The following is an 18,838-nucleotide window of genomic DNA, read 5'->3' on the forward strand; positions in this document are numbered from 1 at the left end:
ACCACTGCAGGTTCAAGGTATTCCTTTGACCTTCACATTGACTATGAAACAGAGAAATTGCATCGGAATTAAATGTAAAAGGCACAAAGCCGCCTTAAGTACAAGAATATAGACTCTTCTTACAGTCGGTGTTTTGAGCATTTCCTGTGAGACCAGTATTTGTTTCCGATACACCACTGCAGGTTCAAGGTATTCCTTGGACCTTCACATTGACAATGAAACACAGAAATCGCATCGGAATTAAATACAAAAGGCACAATGCCGCCTTAAGTACAAGAATAGAGACAATTCTTACAGTCGGTGCCTTGAGCATTGCCTCTGAGAGCAGCATTAGTTTCCGATTCACCACAGCAGGTTCAATGTATTGCATGGAGCTTCACATTGACGATAATACACAGAAATCGCATCGGAATTAAATACAAAAGGCACAATGCCGCCTTAGGTCCCGGAGTAGAGACCCTTCTTACAGTCGGTGCTTTGAATATTCCCTGGGAGACCAGTATTAATTTCCGATAAACCACTGCAGGATCAATGTATTCCTTGTCATACACATTGACGATGAAACACAGAAATTACATCGGAATTTAATACAAAAGGCACAATGCCGCCTTATGTGCAAGAATAGAGACTCTTCTTACAGTCGGTGCTTTGAGCATTCCCTGTGAGACCATTATTAGTTTCCGATACACAACTGCAGGTTCAGTGTATTCCTTGGACCTTCATATTGACGATGAAACACAGAAATCGCATCGGAATTAAATACAAAAGGCACAATGCCGCCTTAAGTACAAAAATAGACATTCTTGTTACTGTCGGCGCTTTGAGCATTCCCTGTGAGACCAGTATTTGTTTTCGATACACCACTGCAGGTTCAATGTATTCCTTGGACCTTCACATTAACGATGAAACTCAGAAATTGCATCGGAATAAAATACAAATTGTACAATGCCGACTTAAGTACAAGAATAGAGAGTCTTCTTACTGTCGGTGCTTTGAGCGTTCCCTGTGAGACCAGTATTAGATTCCGATACACCACTGCAGGTTCAATTTATTGCTTGGAGCTTCACATTGACGTTGAAACACAGAAATCGCATCGGAATTGAATACAAAAGGAACAATGCCGCCTTAAGTACTGGAGTAGAGACCCTTCTTACAGTCGGTGCTTTGATTATTCCCTGTGAGACCAGTATTAATTTCCGATACACCACTGCAGGTTCAATGTATTCCTTGTCATACACATTAACGATGAAACTCTGAAATTACATCGCAATTAAATACAAAAGGCACAATGCCGCCTTAATTACAAGAATAGAGACTCTTCTTACATTCGGTGCTTTGAGCATTCCCTGTGAGACCAGTAATTGTTTCCGATACAACGCACTGCAGGTTCAATGTATTCCTTGGACCTTCACATTCACGATGAAACACAGAAATCGCATCCGAATTAAATACTAAAGGCACAATGCCGCCTTAAGTACAAGAATAGAGACACTTCTTACAGTCGGTGCTTTGAGCATTGCCTCTGAGAGCAGTATTTGTTTCCGATACACCACTGCAGGTTCAAGGTATTCCTTGGACCGTCGCATTGACTATGAAACACAGAAATCGCATCGGAATTAAGTACAAAAGGCACAAGGCCGCCTTAAGTACAAGAATAGAGACACATCTTACAGTCGGTGCTTTGAGCATTCCCTGTGAGACCATTATTAGTTTCCGATACACCACTGCAGGTTCAAAGTATTCCTTGGACCTTCGCATTGACTATGAAACACAGAAATCGCATCGGAATTAAATACAAATGGCACAATGCCGCCTTAAGTACAAGAATAGAGACACTTCTTACAGTCTGTGCTTTGAACATTCCCTCTGAGAGCAGTATTAGTTTCCGATACACCACTGCAGGTTCAAAGTATTCCTTGGACCTTCACATTGACTATGAAACACAGAAATCGCATCGGAATTAAATACAAAAGGCACAATGCCGGCTTAAGTACAAGAATAGAGACCCTTCTAACAGTTGGTGCTTTGAGCATTCCCTGTGAGACCAGTATTAGTTTCCGATACACCACTGCAGGTTCAATGTATTCCTTTGACCTTCACATTGACGTTGAAACACAGAAATCGCATCGGAATTAAATACAAGAGGCACAATGCCGCCTTAAGTTCAAGAAGAGAGACTCTTCTTACAGTCGGTGCTTTGAGCTTTCCCTGTGAGACCAGTATTAGTTTCCGATACACCGCTGCAGGTTCAATGTATTCCTTGGACATACACAATGACGATGAAACACTGAAATTACATCGGAATTAACTACAATAGTCACAATGCCGCCTTAATGCAAGCAGAGTGAGACTTCTTACGGTCCATTCTTTGATCCTTTCCTGTGAGACCAGTATTTGTTTCCGATACACCACTGCAGGTTCAATGTATTCCTTGGACCTTCACATTGACGATGAAACCCAGAAATCGCATCGGATTTAAATATAAAAGGCACAATGCTGCCTTAATTACAAGAATAGAGACTCTTCTAACAGTCGGTGCTTTGAGCATTCCCTGTGAGACCAGTATTAGTTTCCGATATAACACTGCAGGTTCAATGTATTCCTTGGACCTTCACATTGACGATGAAACACAGAAATCGCATCGGATTAAACACAAAAGGCACAATGCCGCCTTAAGTACAAGAATAGAGACACTTCTTGCAGTCGGTGCTATGAGCATTCCCTCTGAGAGCAGTATTAGTTTCCGATACACCACTGCAGGTTCAAGGTATTCCTTGGACCCTCACATTGACTATGAAACACAGAAATCGCATCGGAATTAAATACAAAAGGCACAAGGCCGCCTTAAGTACAAGAATAGTGACTCTTCTTACAGATGGTGCTTTGAGCATTCCCTGTGAGACCAGTATTAGTTTCCGATACACCAATGCAGGTTCAAAGTATTCCGTGCACCTTCACATTGACTATGAAACACAGAAATCTCATCGGAATTAAATACAAAAGGCACAATGCCGCCTTAAGTACAAGAATAGAGACACTTCTTATCGTCGATGCTTTGAGCATTCCCTCTGAGAGCAGGATTAGTTTCCGATACACCTCTGCAGGATCAAAGTATTGCTTGGACCTTCACATCGACTATGAAACACTGAAATCGCATCGGAATTAAATACAAGAAGCACAATGCCCTTAAAGTACAAGATCAGAAACTCTTCTCCAAACTGTGCCTTGAACACTCCCTGTGAGACCAGTATTAGTTTCTGATACACCACTGCAGGTTCAATGTATTCCTTGGACCTTCACATTGACGATTAAACACAGAAATCGCATCGGAATTAAATACAAGAAGCACAATGCCGCGTAAAGTACAAGATCAGAGCCTCTTCTACAGTCTGTGCCTTGAACACTCCCTGTGTGACCAGTATTAGTTTCCGATGCACCACTGCAGGCTCAATGTATTCCTTGGACCTAAACATTGATGATGAAACACTGAAATTACATCGGAATTAAATACAAAAGGCACAATGCCGCCCTTAGTGCAAGATGAGTGAGACTTCTTAGATTCTGTGCTTTGATCCTTTAATGTGAGACCAGTATTAGTTTCCGATACACGACTGCAGGTTCAAAGTATTCCTTGGACCTTCACATTGACATTGAAACACAGAAATCGCATCGGAATTGAATACAAAAGGAACAATGCCGCCTTAAGTACTGGAGTAGAGACCCTTCTTACAGTCGGTGCTTTGATTATTCCCTGTGAGACCAGTATTAATTTCCGATACACCACTGCAGGTTCAATGTATTCCTTGTCATACACATTAACGATGAAACTCTGAAATTACATCGCAATTAAATACAAAAGGCACAATGCCGCCTTAATTACAAGAATAGAGACTCTTCTTACATTCGGTGCTTTGAGCATTCCCTGTGAGACCAGTAATTGTTTCCGATACAACGCACTGCAGGTTCAATGTATTCCTTGGACCTTCACATTCACGATGAAACACAGAAATCGCATCGGAATTAAATACTAAAGGCACAATGCCGCCTTAAGTACAAGAATAGAGACACTTCTTTCAGTCGGTGCTTTGAGCATTGCGTCTGAGAGCAGTATTTGTTTCCGATACACCACTGCAGGTTCAAGGTATTCCTTGGACCGTCGCATTGACAATGAAACACAGAAATCGCATCGGAATTAAGTACAAAAGGCACAAGGCCGCCTTAAGTACAAGAATAGAGACACTTCTTACAGTCGGTGCTTTGAGCATTCCCTGTGAGACCATTTTTAGTTTCCGATACACCACTGCAGGTTCAAAGTATCCCTTGGACCTTCACATTGACTATGAAACACAGAAATCGCATCGGAATTAAATACAAATGGCACAATGCCGCCTTAAGTACAAGAATAGAGACACTTCTTACAGTCTGTGCTTTGAACATTCCCTCTGAGAGCAGTATTAGTTTCCGATACACCACTGCAGGTTCAAAGTATTCCTTGGACCTTCACATTGACTATGAAACACAGAAATCGCATCGGAATTAAATACAAAAGGCACAATGCCGGCTTAAGTACAAGAATAGAGACCCTTCGAACAGTTGGTGCTTTGAGCATTCCTTGTGAGACCAGTATTAGTTTCCGATACACCACTGCAGGTTCAATGTATTCCTTTGACCTTCACATTGACGTTGAAACACAGAAATCGCATCGGAATTAAATACAAGAGGCACAAAGCCGCCTTAAGTTCAAGAAGAGAGACTCTTCTTACAGTCGGTGCTTTGAGCTTTCCCTGTGAGACCAGTATTAGTTTCCGATACACCGCTGCAGGTTCAATGTATTCCTTGGACATACACAATGACGATGAAACACTGAAATTACATCGGAATTAACTACAATAGTCACAATGCCGCCTTAATGCAAGAAGAGTGAGACTTCTTAGAGTCCATTCTTTGATCCTTTCCTGTGAGACCAGTATTTGTTTCCGATACACCACTGCAGGTTCAATGTATTCCTTGGACCTTCACATTGAGATGAAACCCAGAAATCGCATCGGATTTAAATATAAAAGGCACAATGATGCCTTAATTACAAGAATAGAGACTCTTCTAACAGTCGGTGCTTTGAGCATTCCCTGTGAGACCAGTATTAGTTTCCGATATAACACTGCAGGTTCAATGTATTCCTTGGACCTTCACATTGACGATGAAACACAGAAATCGCATCGGATTAAACACAAAAGGCACAATGCCGCCTTAAGTACAAGAATAGAGACACTTCTTGCAGTCGGTGCTATGAGCATTCCCTCTGAGAGCAGTATTAGTTTCCGATACACCACTGCAGGTTCAAGGTATTCCTTGGACCCTCACATTGACTATGAAACACAGAAATCGCATCTGAATTAAATACAAAAGGCACAAGGCCGCCTTAAGTACAAGAATAGTGACTCTTCTTACAGATGGTGCTTTGAGCATTCCCTGTGAGACCAGTATTAGTTTCCGATACACCAATGCAGGTTCAAAGTATTCCGTGCACCTTCACATTGACTATGAAACACAGAAATCTCATCGGAATTAAATACAAAAGGCACAATGCCGCCTTAAGTACAAGAATAGAGACACTTCTTATCGTCGATGCCGCCTTAAGTACAAGAATAGAGACACTTCTTATCGTCGATGCTTTGAGCATTCCCTCTGAGAGCAGGATTAGTTTCCGATACACCACTGCAGGATCAAAGTATTGCTTGGACCTTCACATCGACTATGAAACACTGAAATCGCATCGGAATTAAATACAAGAAGCACAATGCCCTTAAAGTACAAGATCAGAGACTCTTCTCCAAACTGTGCCTTGAACACTCCCTGTGAGACCAGTATTAGTTTCTGATACACCACTGCAGGTTGAATGTATTCCTTGGACCTTCACATTGACGATTAAACACAGAAATCGCATCGGAATTAATTACAAGAAGCACAATGCCGCGTAAAGTACAAGATCAGAGCCTCTTCTACAGTCTGTGCCTTGAACACTCCCTGTGTGCCGCCCTTAGTGCAAGATGAGTGAGACTTCTTAGATTCTGTGCTTTGATCCTTTAATGTGAGACCAGTATTAGTTTCCGATACACGACTGCAGGTTCAAAGTATTCCTTGGACCTTCACATTGACTATGAAACACAGAAATCGCATCGGAATTAAATACTAAAGGCACAATGCCGGCTTAATTACAAGAATAGAGACTCTTCTTACAGTTAGTGCTTTGAGCATTCCCTGTGAGGCCAGTATTAATTTCCGATACACCACTGCAGGTTCAACGTATTCCTTGTCATACACATTGACGATGAAACACTGAAATTACATCGGAATTAAATACAAAAGGCACAATGCCGCCTTAAGTACAAGAATAGAGACTCTTCTTACAGTCGGCGCTTTGAGCATTCGATGTGAGACCAGTATTAGTTTCCGATACACCACTGTAGTTTCAATGTATTCCTTGGACATACACATTGACGATGAAATACTGAAATTACATCGGAATTAAATACAAAAGGCACAATGCCGCCTTAAGTGCTAGAAGAGTGAGACTTCTTAGAGTCTGTGCCTTGATCCTTTCCTGTGAGACCAGTATTAGTTTCCGATACACCACTGCAGGTTCAATGTATTGCATGGAGCTTCACATTGACGATGAAACACCGAAATCGCATCGGAACTAAATACAAAAGGCACAATGCCGCCTTAATTACAAGAATAGAGACTCTTCTTATAGTCTGTGTTTTGAGCATTCCCTCTGAGAGCAGTATTTGTTTCCGATACACCACTGCAGGTTCAAGGTATTCCTTGGACCTTCACATTGAATATGAAACACAGAAATCGCATCGGAATTAAATACAAAAGGCACAATGCCGCCTTAAGTACTAGAATAGAGACTCTTCTTACAGTCGGTGCTTTGACCATTCCCTGTGAGACCAGTATTAGTTTCCGATACACCGCTGCAGGTTCAATGTATTCCTTGGACCTTCACATTGACTATGAAACACAGAAATCGCATCGGAATTAAATACAAAAGGCACAATGCCGCCTTAAGTACAAGAATAGAGACTCTTCTTACAGTCGGTGCTTTGAGCATTCCCTGTGAGACCAGTATCAGTTTCCGATACACTACTGCAGGTTCAATGTATTCCTTGGACGTTCACATTGACGATGAACCACCGAAATCGCATCGGAACTAAATACGAAAGGCACAATGCCGCCTTAATTACACGAATAGAGACTCTTCTTATAATCTGTGTTTTGAGCATTCCCTGTGAGGCCAGTAATAGTTTCCGATACACCACTGCAGGTTCAATGTATTCCTTGGACCTTCACATTGACGATGAAACAGAAATCGCATCGGAATTAAATGCAAAAGGCACAAAGACGCCTTAAGTACAAGAATAGAGAGTCTTCTCACAGTCGGTGGTTGTGCATTCCCTGTGAGACCAGTAATAGTTTCCGATACACCACTGCAGGTTCAATGTACTCCTTGGACATACACATTGACGATGAAATCCTGATATTACATCGGAATTAAATACAAAAGGCACAATGCCGCCTTAAGTGCTATAGTAGTGAGACTTCTTAGTGTTTGTGCCTTGATCCTTTCCTGTGAGACCAGTATTAGTCTCCGATACACCACTGCAGGTTCAAAATATTTCTTGGACCTTCACATTGACGATGAAACACAGAAATCGCATCGGAACTAAATACAAAAGGCACAATGCCCCCTTAATTACAAGAATAGAGAGTCTTCTCACAGTCGGTGCTTGAGCATTCCCTGTGAGACCAGTAATAGTTTCCGATACACCACTGCAGGTTCAAAGTATTCCTTGGACTTTCACATTGACTATGAAACACAGAAATCACATCGGAATTAAATACAAAAGGCACAATGCCGCCTTAAGTACTAGAATAGAGACTCTTCTTACAGTCGGTGCTTTGAGCATTCCCTGTGGGATACGTATTAGTTTCCGATACACCACTGCAGGTTCAATGTATTCCTTGGACATACACATTGACGATTAAATACTGATATTACATCGTAATTAAATACAAAAGGCACAATGCCGCCTTAAGTGCTAGAGTAGTGAGACTTCTTAGTGTCTGTGCCTTGATCCTTTCCTGTGAGAACAGTATTAGTTTCCGATACACCACTGTAGGTTCAATGTATTCCTTGGACCTTCACATTGACGATGAAACACAGAAATCGCATCGGAACTAAATACAAAAGGCACAATGCCGCCTTAATTACAAGATTAGAGAGTCTTCTTACAGTCGGTGCTTGAGCATTCCCTGTGAGACCAGTAATAGTTTCCGATACACCACTGCAGGTTCAAAGTATTCCTTGGACTTTCACATTGACTATGAAACACAGAAATCTCATCGGAATTAAATACAAAAGGCACAATGCCGCCGTAAGTACAAGAATAGAGACACTTCTTACTGTTGGAGCTTTGAGCATTCCCTCTGAGAGCAGTATTAGTTTCCGATACACCACTGCAGGTTCGAAGTATTCATGGAACTTCACATTGAATATGAAACACAGAAATCGCATCGGAATTAAATACAAAAGGCACAATGCCGCCTTAAGTACAAGAATAGAGACTCTTCTTACAGTCGGTGCTTTGACCATTCCCTGTGAGACCAGTATTAGTTTCCGATACACCGCTGCAGGTTCAATGTATTCCTTGGACCTTCACATTGACTATGAAACACAGAAATCGCATCGGAATTAAATACAAAAGGCACAATGCCGCCTTAAGTACAAGAATAGAGACTCTTCTTACAGTCGGTGCTTTTGAGCATTCCCTTTGAGACCAGTATCAGTTTCCGATACACTACTGCAGGTTCAATGTATTCCTTGGACCTTCACATTGACGATGAAACACCGAAATCGCATTGGAACTAAATACAAAAGGCACAATGCCGCCTTAATTACAAGAATAGAGACTCCTCTTATAGTCTGTGTTTTGAGCATTCCCTGTGAGGCCAGTAATAGTTTCCGATACACCACTGCAGGTTCAATGTATTCCTTGGACCTTTCACATTGACGAGGAAACACAGAAATCGCATCGGAATTAAATACAAAAGGCACAATGCCGCCTTAAGTACAAGAATAGAGACTCTTCTCACAGTCGGTGCTTTGAGCATTCCCTCTGAGAGCAGTATTAGTTTCCGATACACCACTGCAGGTTCAAGGTATTCCTTGGACCTTCACATTGACTATGAAACACAGAAATCGCATCGGAATTAATTACAAAAGGCACAATGCCGCCTTAAGTGCAAGAATAGAGACTCTTCTTACAGTCGGTGTTTTGAGCATTTCCTGTGAGACCAGTATTAGTTTCCGATACACCACTGCAGGTTATAAAGGCACATTTGCATGCCGAGCGTGAGTTTCCTCGGAAACGCGAGATATTAATTAAATAAATAATCAGTGACAAATAGATAAAGCCTATGGCACACAACTGCAGCGCTGTGTCGCTGATAAAACAAAAGTACATTTTCGTTAGTCGTATGTTTGATTAAAAAAAAAAGGAAGAGCTCTCGTTGAAGTGGTGCGAGAAGCACGTATTTTAGTTTATTGTCTGGCACACCGCCATATTTCATGATATAGAAAATTGCAACCATACTAGGCACTCGATTCTGTAAAGAATTTATATTTATAAAAGTAAGTAGGATTATGAACTGTAGGCTTATTCATTGAATATATCTGATTTAACTAACTGTGTAATTTTTTGTTTAGTAGACAATCACCTCTGTACGACGTTTTGGCATGGCTGGCAAATTATTGTAATATTGAGATTTAGTTTATGAGTCCGCACCTACCGCAGCAGTCTTTGGAAACGATTTAATTACGAAGTCCGATTATTTCAGTTTTATTTCACGGTCAACTACGAGTAACATTGCCTTTACGAAAAAGCCATTGTCAAGCGTCTGATACCGAATAATCAAAACCTGACGACTCATAGGAGAGCCAATCAGACAGATAAAAATAATTAATATTTTATTTTATTTTATTTTATTTTATTTATTTTATATTGGCGACCGTGACAGGACGTTGTTCAGTTTGTCATTTGTTACATTGTTCTCTTTGTTTCATGTGAAAAATCAACCTTCTGGTCCTGGACTTGACTATATGAGAAATAAAAAAAAATCAGAAGATATTTGCCAATTATAAAATTTTGCGGGAAGACGCAAAGAAGCTTCCAGCAAAATAAGGTAAGACGCAGCATCTTTGCATTAGCAGGCTTGACCAGACGTATAATTCAGTGTATTAGCTTTTCAGTAAAATTCTGTAGTGTTTCTTTTCCGCATAACAGTTTCAGTGATAAATTCCATTCTCAGTATTTTTCCTTAAACAATAACGTATGCAACAATACCAATACACGAGTGTACAATATGGCCGACTTCTGTACGATATCATGTAACATGGCCAGCAGCCATTACCAATAATCTCAAATTCAGTTTATATTTTTAAATTAACAGACAGCCATTGTTGCTACGACCGATTCATGCTCAACTGCATTTTATTTTAAAACCAGTGTCAAACATTAATTTCTTGAAATATATAGCACGTGTGGCATGGTAATAACTAGAAAACAATACGCAAAAATGGAACAGCAAAGACGTACTATTCAGACGCAATCCGACTCGGACGAGAGACAAATGTTAGAAAATGACTTTACGACAGCAACCGGTAGTGACGATACATCAAATATTGACGCAAGTGTCAACGGAAATTTTGACAATAGGCCGTCCACCACAAAAATTTCAAAGTGTCAGTCAGAGCCCATGTTAATACATGACGTCACGTCTAATGACGCGGCGGGGGCAGAGACCTTGCAAACAGTAAACATTGCCAACATGTTACAAATGCTAATGAAACAAAACGCAGAAAATATGGCAACCTTAAGGATGCAGAACGCGGAAAACATGGCAACCTTAAAGACACAAAATGAACAGTTAAAGACACAAAATGACGAAATTAAATCTGATCTCATAGCAATCAAGGCATGTAATGACACTTTGTGTAAACGTGTGGAACTTATAGACGCCACACTGACCGAACAGATGACTGAACTCAGTACGAAATTTTCCAAGCTTAATACGAGACAAGAAAAGACTACAAATGACGTAGCACTTTTACAGAAACAATTAAAAAACCTTAATGTCACGTGTGAAGCTCTTACTGAACAAATTCAAACATATCCTTCAGTACACGACAACCTTGAAAAACGAATTACTGACGTGCAGAATAAATTTGACGATGTTGAACAACACCTGACTGACATCTTACAATCTGATGCCACAGCTCATTTTCAAAATATTAATAAAGAATTTCATGATTGGGTAGAGAACAAAGACAAACATTTTGATAGATGCATACGTGAAAATTTACCAACAATTGTGCACGACTCCGTAGCGGAATACATCACTAATAACAAACAGCTGATTAGTGACGCAGTACAATCCGTCACTGCACCCATGAGACAATTCACCGATCAACCACAGTCTGAATGTAACGAAAATATCAGTCAAAATGTACAGTTCAGAAACCAATATACATTCGAGTATGACGCACACATACCGCACACCACAAACACACAAGAACAAAACACACCACGACTACAACACATACCACGACGTGCAACCACAAACACAAGCTATTATCATGGTAAACCACAGCAACATTATCGTAATTACTCGCCAGCTGAGCATTGCAGTAATTACAGTGGAACAAATCCATATCATAATGCAAAGGAAGAAGAAAGCTTAATAAAACACAGGCAATTTCAGGCTTTTATCCCAGAGAAACGAACCATTCATCCGGTGATTTTTCTTAAATCTTTTAGTAACGCATTTCCACGCACTTGGAGTGACCGGAAAAAGATTTCATATATTGTCGGTTACATCCAAGGCGATGCAGCTGTCTGGGCATACAGTCAAGCTGACGTATGTACCACGTACAGTGAGTTTGAGCGTGCCTTTCTGAACAAATTCTGGTCGCAATCCGTCCAGGAGCGACTCAGGAGACAAATTTTAGAACCTGAAACTTTTAACAGTAAAAATGGTAACTTACGCAGATATTTTGAAAAATACTTGAACATGGGACATTTTTTAGACGAACCAGTCGCAACACGTGATATACTCCGAGCGTTGAAGGCCAAATTGCCTTTCAACATTAAGGAAAAACTTCTACATATCCCGGATGACGATTCAGATTATTTTTTAACAGCTTTAGATTCGGTTGACATGTTACTTGAAGATCAGCGCTTCGCGCGGCAAAACAGCAGCCACAATGTTTACACTAGTGGTATGCAAAACATGCAGGCTTGCCAACACAATTCTGGCGCGCCCACAGTTGGATACGCGGTACAACAAAAACAGCAAACTCACATGCCGTCTCAGTACGGAAATCAAAATCAACACGCGTATTCCAATACGAACAATAGTTACAACAGTAATAACATTTCATGCGGCAATCCATACAAAAGGCACCGCGGTAATAACTGCAACGGTAACAACGGATACAAAGGTAATAACAAAAACACAAACAGAAATAGAAATAATAATAACTACGAGCCAAGACAGCATCAAGGTTGGACTCGTAACGATCAGTACTTTCATTCAAACTCTGCTTTACCACAGCAGCCACCAGGTCAAAATTGGAGCATACCTTACGACCGACAGGTAAGTTATAATGCGCAACAGCAACAACAACCGCAAAAGTTTGGAGATCATAATAGGCAATATCCGAATGTGAATATAATAGAAATGACACCTGATGCACAACCTCAATCTGTGTCAGTACCTAGTACAAATGATAATCCAACAAACTAGAAACAGTCACTACTTTGCCCCAGGTCGTGGCTGAAGAATCCTTGGGGGGCGGCTTCAATGTTAATCAGTTATTTGACACCACACTTGAACAACGGAATAATGATATGCCGAGTAATTCTAAACAAAAACTACCTGTTTTATTTATAAGATACAACCCCAATAACAATATATCAGATGAACTTTTACAAGACAGTACACAATGTCGTTTAAACACAAATGAAATTGTTTTAGCATCCACTACTGGTGTAGTAGGTGGGATTCCAACTACTATTATCCTAGATACAGGTGCAGCTGTGAGCGTTTTATCTTTTAATTTTTATAAAAAGATGTGTGAATTGGAACCTGTGCCTGAGTTTCCTGCCCAAAACTGTAAAATAACTACTGCACTAGGTAATAAGTCATGTAGGGTTACGACGCAAGTTTTTGTAAACGTTAAAATAGGTAATGGAACCGTACAATGGCCATTCCTGGTTGTACAAAACCTTGTGACAAATTGCATATTAGGAATAGATATTATGAGCGAGAAGGACTGCATTATAGACTTCTCCAAAGGTAAATGTATTTTAAATGATAAAGGCAGTGTAATTATTATTGATTTGGACAGGAGAACTCTAAAGCATGACAAACACTGTACAGGGTACAAGGTACAGTTAGTACTTGACAAAGACATTCAAGACATGCAAACACACTCATCTGACAGAGAGCTAATGGACTTGAAAACATTGCTTGATCATAAGATAAGTGAAGCTACAGCTCTCAGTGTACATGAACGTATAAAACTACAGGAAGTGTTATCCAAATATTTACAAGTTTTTACCAAACGATTAGGTGTTATCAACACGTATGTGTACAAGATTGAAGTTAAGCCTCACAAGATCTTCTACCATAAGACATATAACGTACCGTTATCTCAACGACCTGCTGTGTGGCAAGAATTAAAACAAATGTTAGACTGGAAGGTCATTGAACCATCCACCTCACCTTATTGTAGTCCTCTACTTGTTGTCAAAAAATCAAATGGAGGCATTAGGTTAGTGTTAGACGCACGAGCTATTAATGAAATAATTTTACCGGTTCACACAAAACCTGAAAATTTAGAAGAGCAATTACAGAAATTTCTAGATGCAAAATATTTTTCCACAATAGATCTCGCTAATTCGTTTTGGCAGGTGGGTATCACTCCTGATTCTCGGAAATATACTGCATTTATGTTCGGGGGGCGAACCTATCAGTTTTGTGTTCTACCCTTCGGACTGAATGTCAGCTCTGGGGTATTCATTACAGCCCTGGATACCGTGCTTGGCGACGATTTAGTTGAGACAGTCACACACTATGTAGATGATATACTGATAGCTACACAATCCTGGAATCAACACGTTGACACACTTCAAGGAATTTTAGAAAAATTTGCACAAGCTGGAGTCACAGCCAACCTAAGAAAATCAAAATTTGGTTGCAGTGAGATAAAGTATTTAGGACATATCATTAATTCACAGGGCATACGTCCGGATCCCAGTAAATTAGATGCTATCAGAAACTTTCCTAGCCCTCGAACTAAAAAGCAGTTAAAATCATTCCTTGGGCTATGTTCATTTTTCAGACGTTTTTTGCCACAACCACTTTTGAACAGTAAACATCTGCTAAATCTACTCAGAAGGAATCAAGTTTGGATCTGGTCGGAACAGTGCCAGAATGACTTTAATACAATTAAACATGCTTTAGTGAATGCTAACATTTTGAGCCATCCAGATTTCAATTTAGATTTTTGTATGACTTGTGACGCTTCACGTACTGGCTTGGGCTGTTGCTTATTTCAAGTTGTAAAGAATAAAGAGGAGGAACAGATAAGAATTATTGGGTTTGCGAGTCGCACTCTAACTGAATGTGAGCGTACATACTCCACTACTGAGTTAGAAACACTTTCCATAGTATGGGCATTCAAGAAATTCAATTATTATTTATTTGGAAAACATACGGTAATTTACACCGATCACCAGGCCCTGACATTTTTGTTAACTTGTAAACTTGTACATCCTAGACTATCACTATGGGCAGTTACACTTCAGAACTACTCTTTTGAAATTAAGTACATAAGAGGTAAGGACAACACCATTGCAGACACTTTGTCTAGACTTCCACAAGGTATGAATGATACCAACAGTGACTTAGAAAATATAAATGACTACAGGATTCTCTTAATGCAAGACAAGCAGTATCACCAATATTATATTGATATGTGCAGAAACATGGCTGAATTACAAAAATCTGATCCTCACTGGTATAAGATAATAACATTACTGGTAGAAAAACACAACCATCCTTTGACTCAGTATTACAAGTTACACAATGATGTGTTATTTTACCGCCGACATCCAAATGCTACTAACTGGTGTGTATGCATTCCCAAAGAGTCTGAACGTAATCTAATTTGGCACACACACTTAGTTTGGGGTCATTATGGGACGAAAAAGTGTTTGGCAAAGCTCAGTACATACTGTTATTTTAGCAATATGAGAAGAAAAATTTACAGGGAACTAAAAACATGTGTCATATGTCAAAAATCAAAACCTCAGAATTTATCCACAAAAACAGATTTACATTCTATTTTACCTGGTAGACCCCTGGAAATTCTGTGTACTGACATTAGTGGACCGCATCCAGCAAGCTCTGGAGGCGTCAAATATATCTTAGCTTTTTACGATATATTTTCTAAACACGTAAAACTTTATGCTTTAAAATCCGCCACTGCAAATGCTATAATACGAAGATTCTCAAGTGATTACCTGACGCACGTGGGAAAACCTAAAGCAATTCTGTCAGATAATGCAGCATACTACTCTGGGTACAAATGGAGAAATTTCTTGAAGGACAATAACATTAAAAGTATATTTATTTCGAGGTTTAGTCCACAATGTAACGCGACTGAGAGACTTTTCCGAGAATTAAATCGATTCATGAGGACCTATATTTCATCAAAACATACTAATTGGGTGTCCTACCTAAGTCTTTTCGAAGACGTACACAATAACTTAAATATTTACGATACAAATTACACACCTAACGAGATCATGTTCAATTGCAAACAGAACGATCAGTGGATAGAACCATTACCTAAGTTGTCAGACAAGGAAATCACACCTGAACAGAAAATAAAAGAAGTATTGACTACGCTGACACATCACGCACAGATACGAAACAAACATCACAGAAACATAATAAAAAGAAAACAAAAATTCGAGGTAGGAATGCTTGTACTACTTCGTACTCATCATAAATCTGTTGCACTCAAACGACGCAACGCTAAGTGGCGTCTGCTATATGAAGGACCTTATATAATTGTTAACATACCGCACCCTGGTGCGTATCTGTTACAACATCGTAGAACTAACAAAATTATTGGGCTATACGCACACCGAGATCTTAGAGCATTTCATGCTGAATAATGTAAAAGTCATACCCATCAAAATATTGCTAAGCAACTCGAAAAACTCTGTTGCTACAACACAGATAATAAGTAGTATAGAAATTTTCATTTCAGCGTTCCAGAGTCGCAGTTGAAGACAGAAGAACTTTTCTTTCAACGCCGCGGCTCCACCGAGAAGACTGAATATTAAAGTAAAATTTATGATTACGTAGCAGTGAATGATATATAAATTTTTCACGGAACATTTGTTATTGTAGGTACCACTGACTTGATATGACACCTGACGAACTGACAGACGTCATCTGTGAAGCGATCTTTTACTTCGAGAAATAGATTAGACGCACATCTCTCAGCAAGAAAAGCATCTACCAGTAGTCAAGGCCACACAGACACTCTACACACACGCACGAAACGCGAGGAATCGAACATTTTCTCTCTCTTACTATTTTGAATATTTATTGAGGAGCGAAAACGCCTGGTCTTGCCTACTGATGTAATGAATGTTGTGTCTAACCTATCTTAATTTCAGATGACATCACAAAAAACATCGATAATATCCCAGCAAAACCGCTAAAGAGGATGTAAATATCTGCAATTCATGTAATCAAATATGACACAATGTAATAACCTATAGCTATGTAATGATGATGTAAACATGTTTATGTGCAACTGTATTATGTTTATGCTAAGAAAATATGTGACGTGTGTATGTATTATTACTTATGTTTTTTTTAAACTGATGTATAATGTAACTGTTACTGTGTGAAAATTTGAACGATAACGAGTGCCAAAATGTGAAAAACTTTTTTTAAAAAAAAAAAAAACAGTTGCGTAGTGAACCACTATTCACGGACATTAACGTACATTACTAAGTCTGCAACTACGCAGAAACCTATGTGAAAGAAACTGTTAATGACATTCATGATGCATCGTACCTTTGTTAACGCGATAAACGATTTCTTCGATGAGTAACCACGAACATTTAGGTGAGCTATATTTAAAAAAAAAAAAACTGAATATGTGAAGTGCATAATTCGTGCATCGTCTAGCGACATTACTACAGTACCCAACTTCAAGATGTTAACTGGATTAAATGGACACAAAGTGCCTGTCCAGAAAACAACACGACGGGTGGAAGAATTTTGGTTGGAACTTCAGGGAATGAAATGTTCTCGAAATGTGACGGACACGCTTACCTGGACTGTCCAAGGATCGACGCCAGCTATGTGCCGTCCGAGGTTCTGCAACCAAGCTTCCACGGAATATCGAAAACGAACTGCATATGGACTAATTACTCGACGGGTCACGTCTGATCTGTAATAAACAATGCTTTTTGTCACAACGAACTGCATCACAACGACTATAATGGAAATAGGAAATGGACATGCTTATGTATCAATCACGTTGTTATACAACGATGTTACTGTGATCAAAAAAACTTTACCACGACGATACTAACCTGTAAAAAATTATTGTGCAGCAGATGAATATGAACTGTGATAACGACACCATGTGTATAGGTCAGCGCACCTGAAAAATACGGACATTTTTCTTTGAAGCATTTCATTGCAATGCTATGTAACTAAGAACATTCAACAATCTAAAGTTGTATTGTATTACAACAAATACTGTAATTTTAAAACTAAGTTACCTGTCATAGAATGTAGTCTTCATATGTAATCTTGGTGGAATATTTTCTTTGTGCAACGACTAAGAAATGCGCGCGCACACGAACAATATGAACTGCAATACTGTGCCGCGTGATCTAAATTTACGAAATAACGGCAGTGCCGTAGTTACACAGACGCTTCTGCGCATGCGCGCACTCTGTTTTGCCAACATAAGAACTTTTTCGGCGCACGCGCGTCATTCAAATTTTGTGTATAATATACAGTATAATGTAAGTCATGTAAATAGTTGTAGATAACTTAGATTTTCTTGTGCCTTTAGGTGAATTGCTCGCCTGCAGGTGTGTCCTTTCGCCTCGCAATTCAGGGGGCAATATAAAGGCACATTTGCATGCCGAGCGTGAGTTTCCTCGGAAACGCGAGATATTAATTAAATAAATAATCAGTGACAAATAACTAAAGCCTATGGCACACAACTGCAGCGCTGTGTCGCTGATAAAACAAAAGTACATTTTCGTTAGTCGTATGTTTGATTAAAAAAAAAAGGAAGAGCTCTCGTTGAAGTGGTGCGAGAAGCACGTATTTTAGTTTATTGTCTGGCACACCGCCATATTTCATGATATAGAAAATTGCAACCATACTAGGCACTCGATTCTGTAAAGAATTTATATTTATAAAAGTAAGTAGGATTATGAACTGTAGGCTTATTCATTGAATATATCTGATTTAACTAAATGTGTAATTTTTTGTTTAGTAGACAATCACCTCTGTACGACGTTTTGGCATGGCTGGCAAATTATTGTAATATTGAGATTTAGTTTATGAGTCCGCACCTACAGCAGCAGTCTTTGGAAACGATTTAATTACGAAGTCCGATTATTTCAGTTTTATTTCACGGTCAACTACGAGTAACATTGCC

This window comes from Schistocerca serialis, chromosome 4, assembly GCF_023864345.2.
Source record: "Schistocerca serialis cubense isolate TAMUIC-IGC-003099 chromosome 4, iqSchSeri2.2, whole genome shotgun sequence".
Classification (NCBI taxonomy): Eukaryota; Metazoa; Arthropoda; class Insecta; order Orthoptera; family Acrididae; genus Schistocerca; species Schistocerca serialis.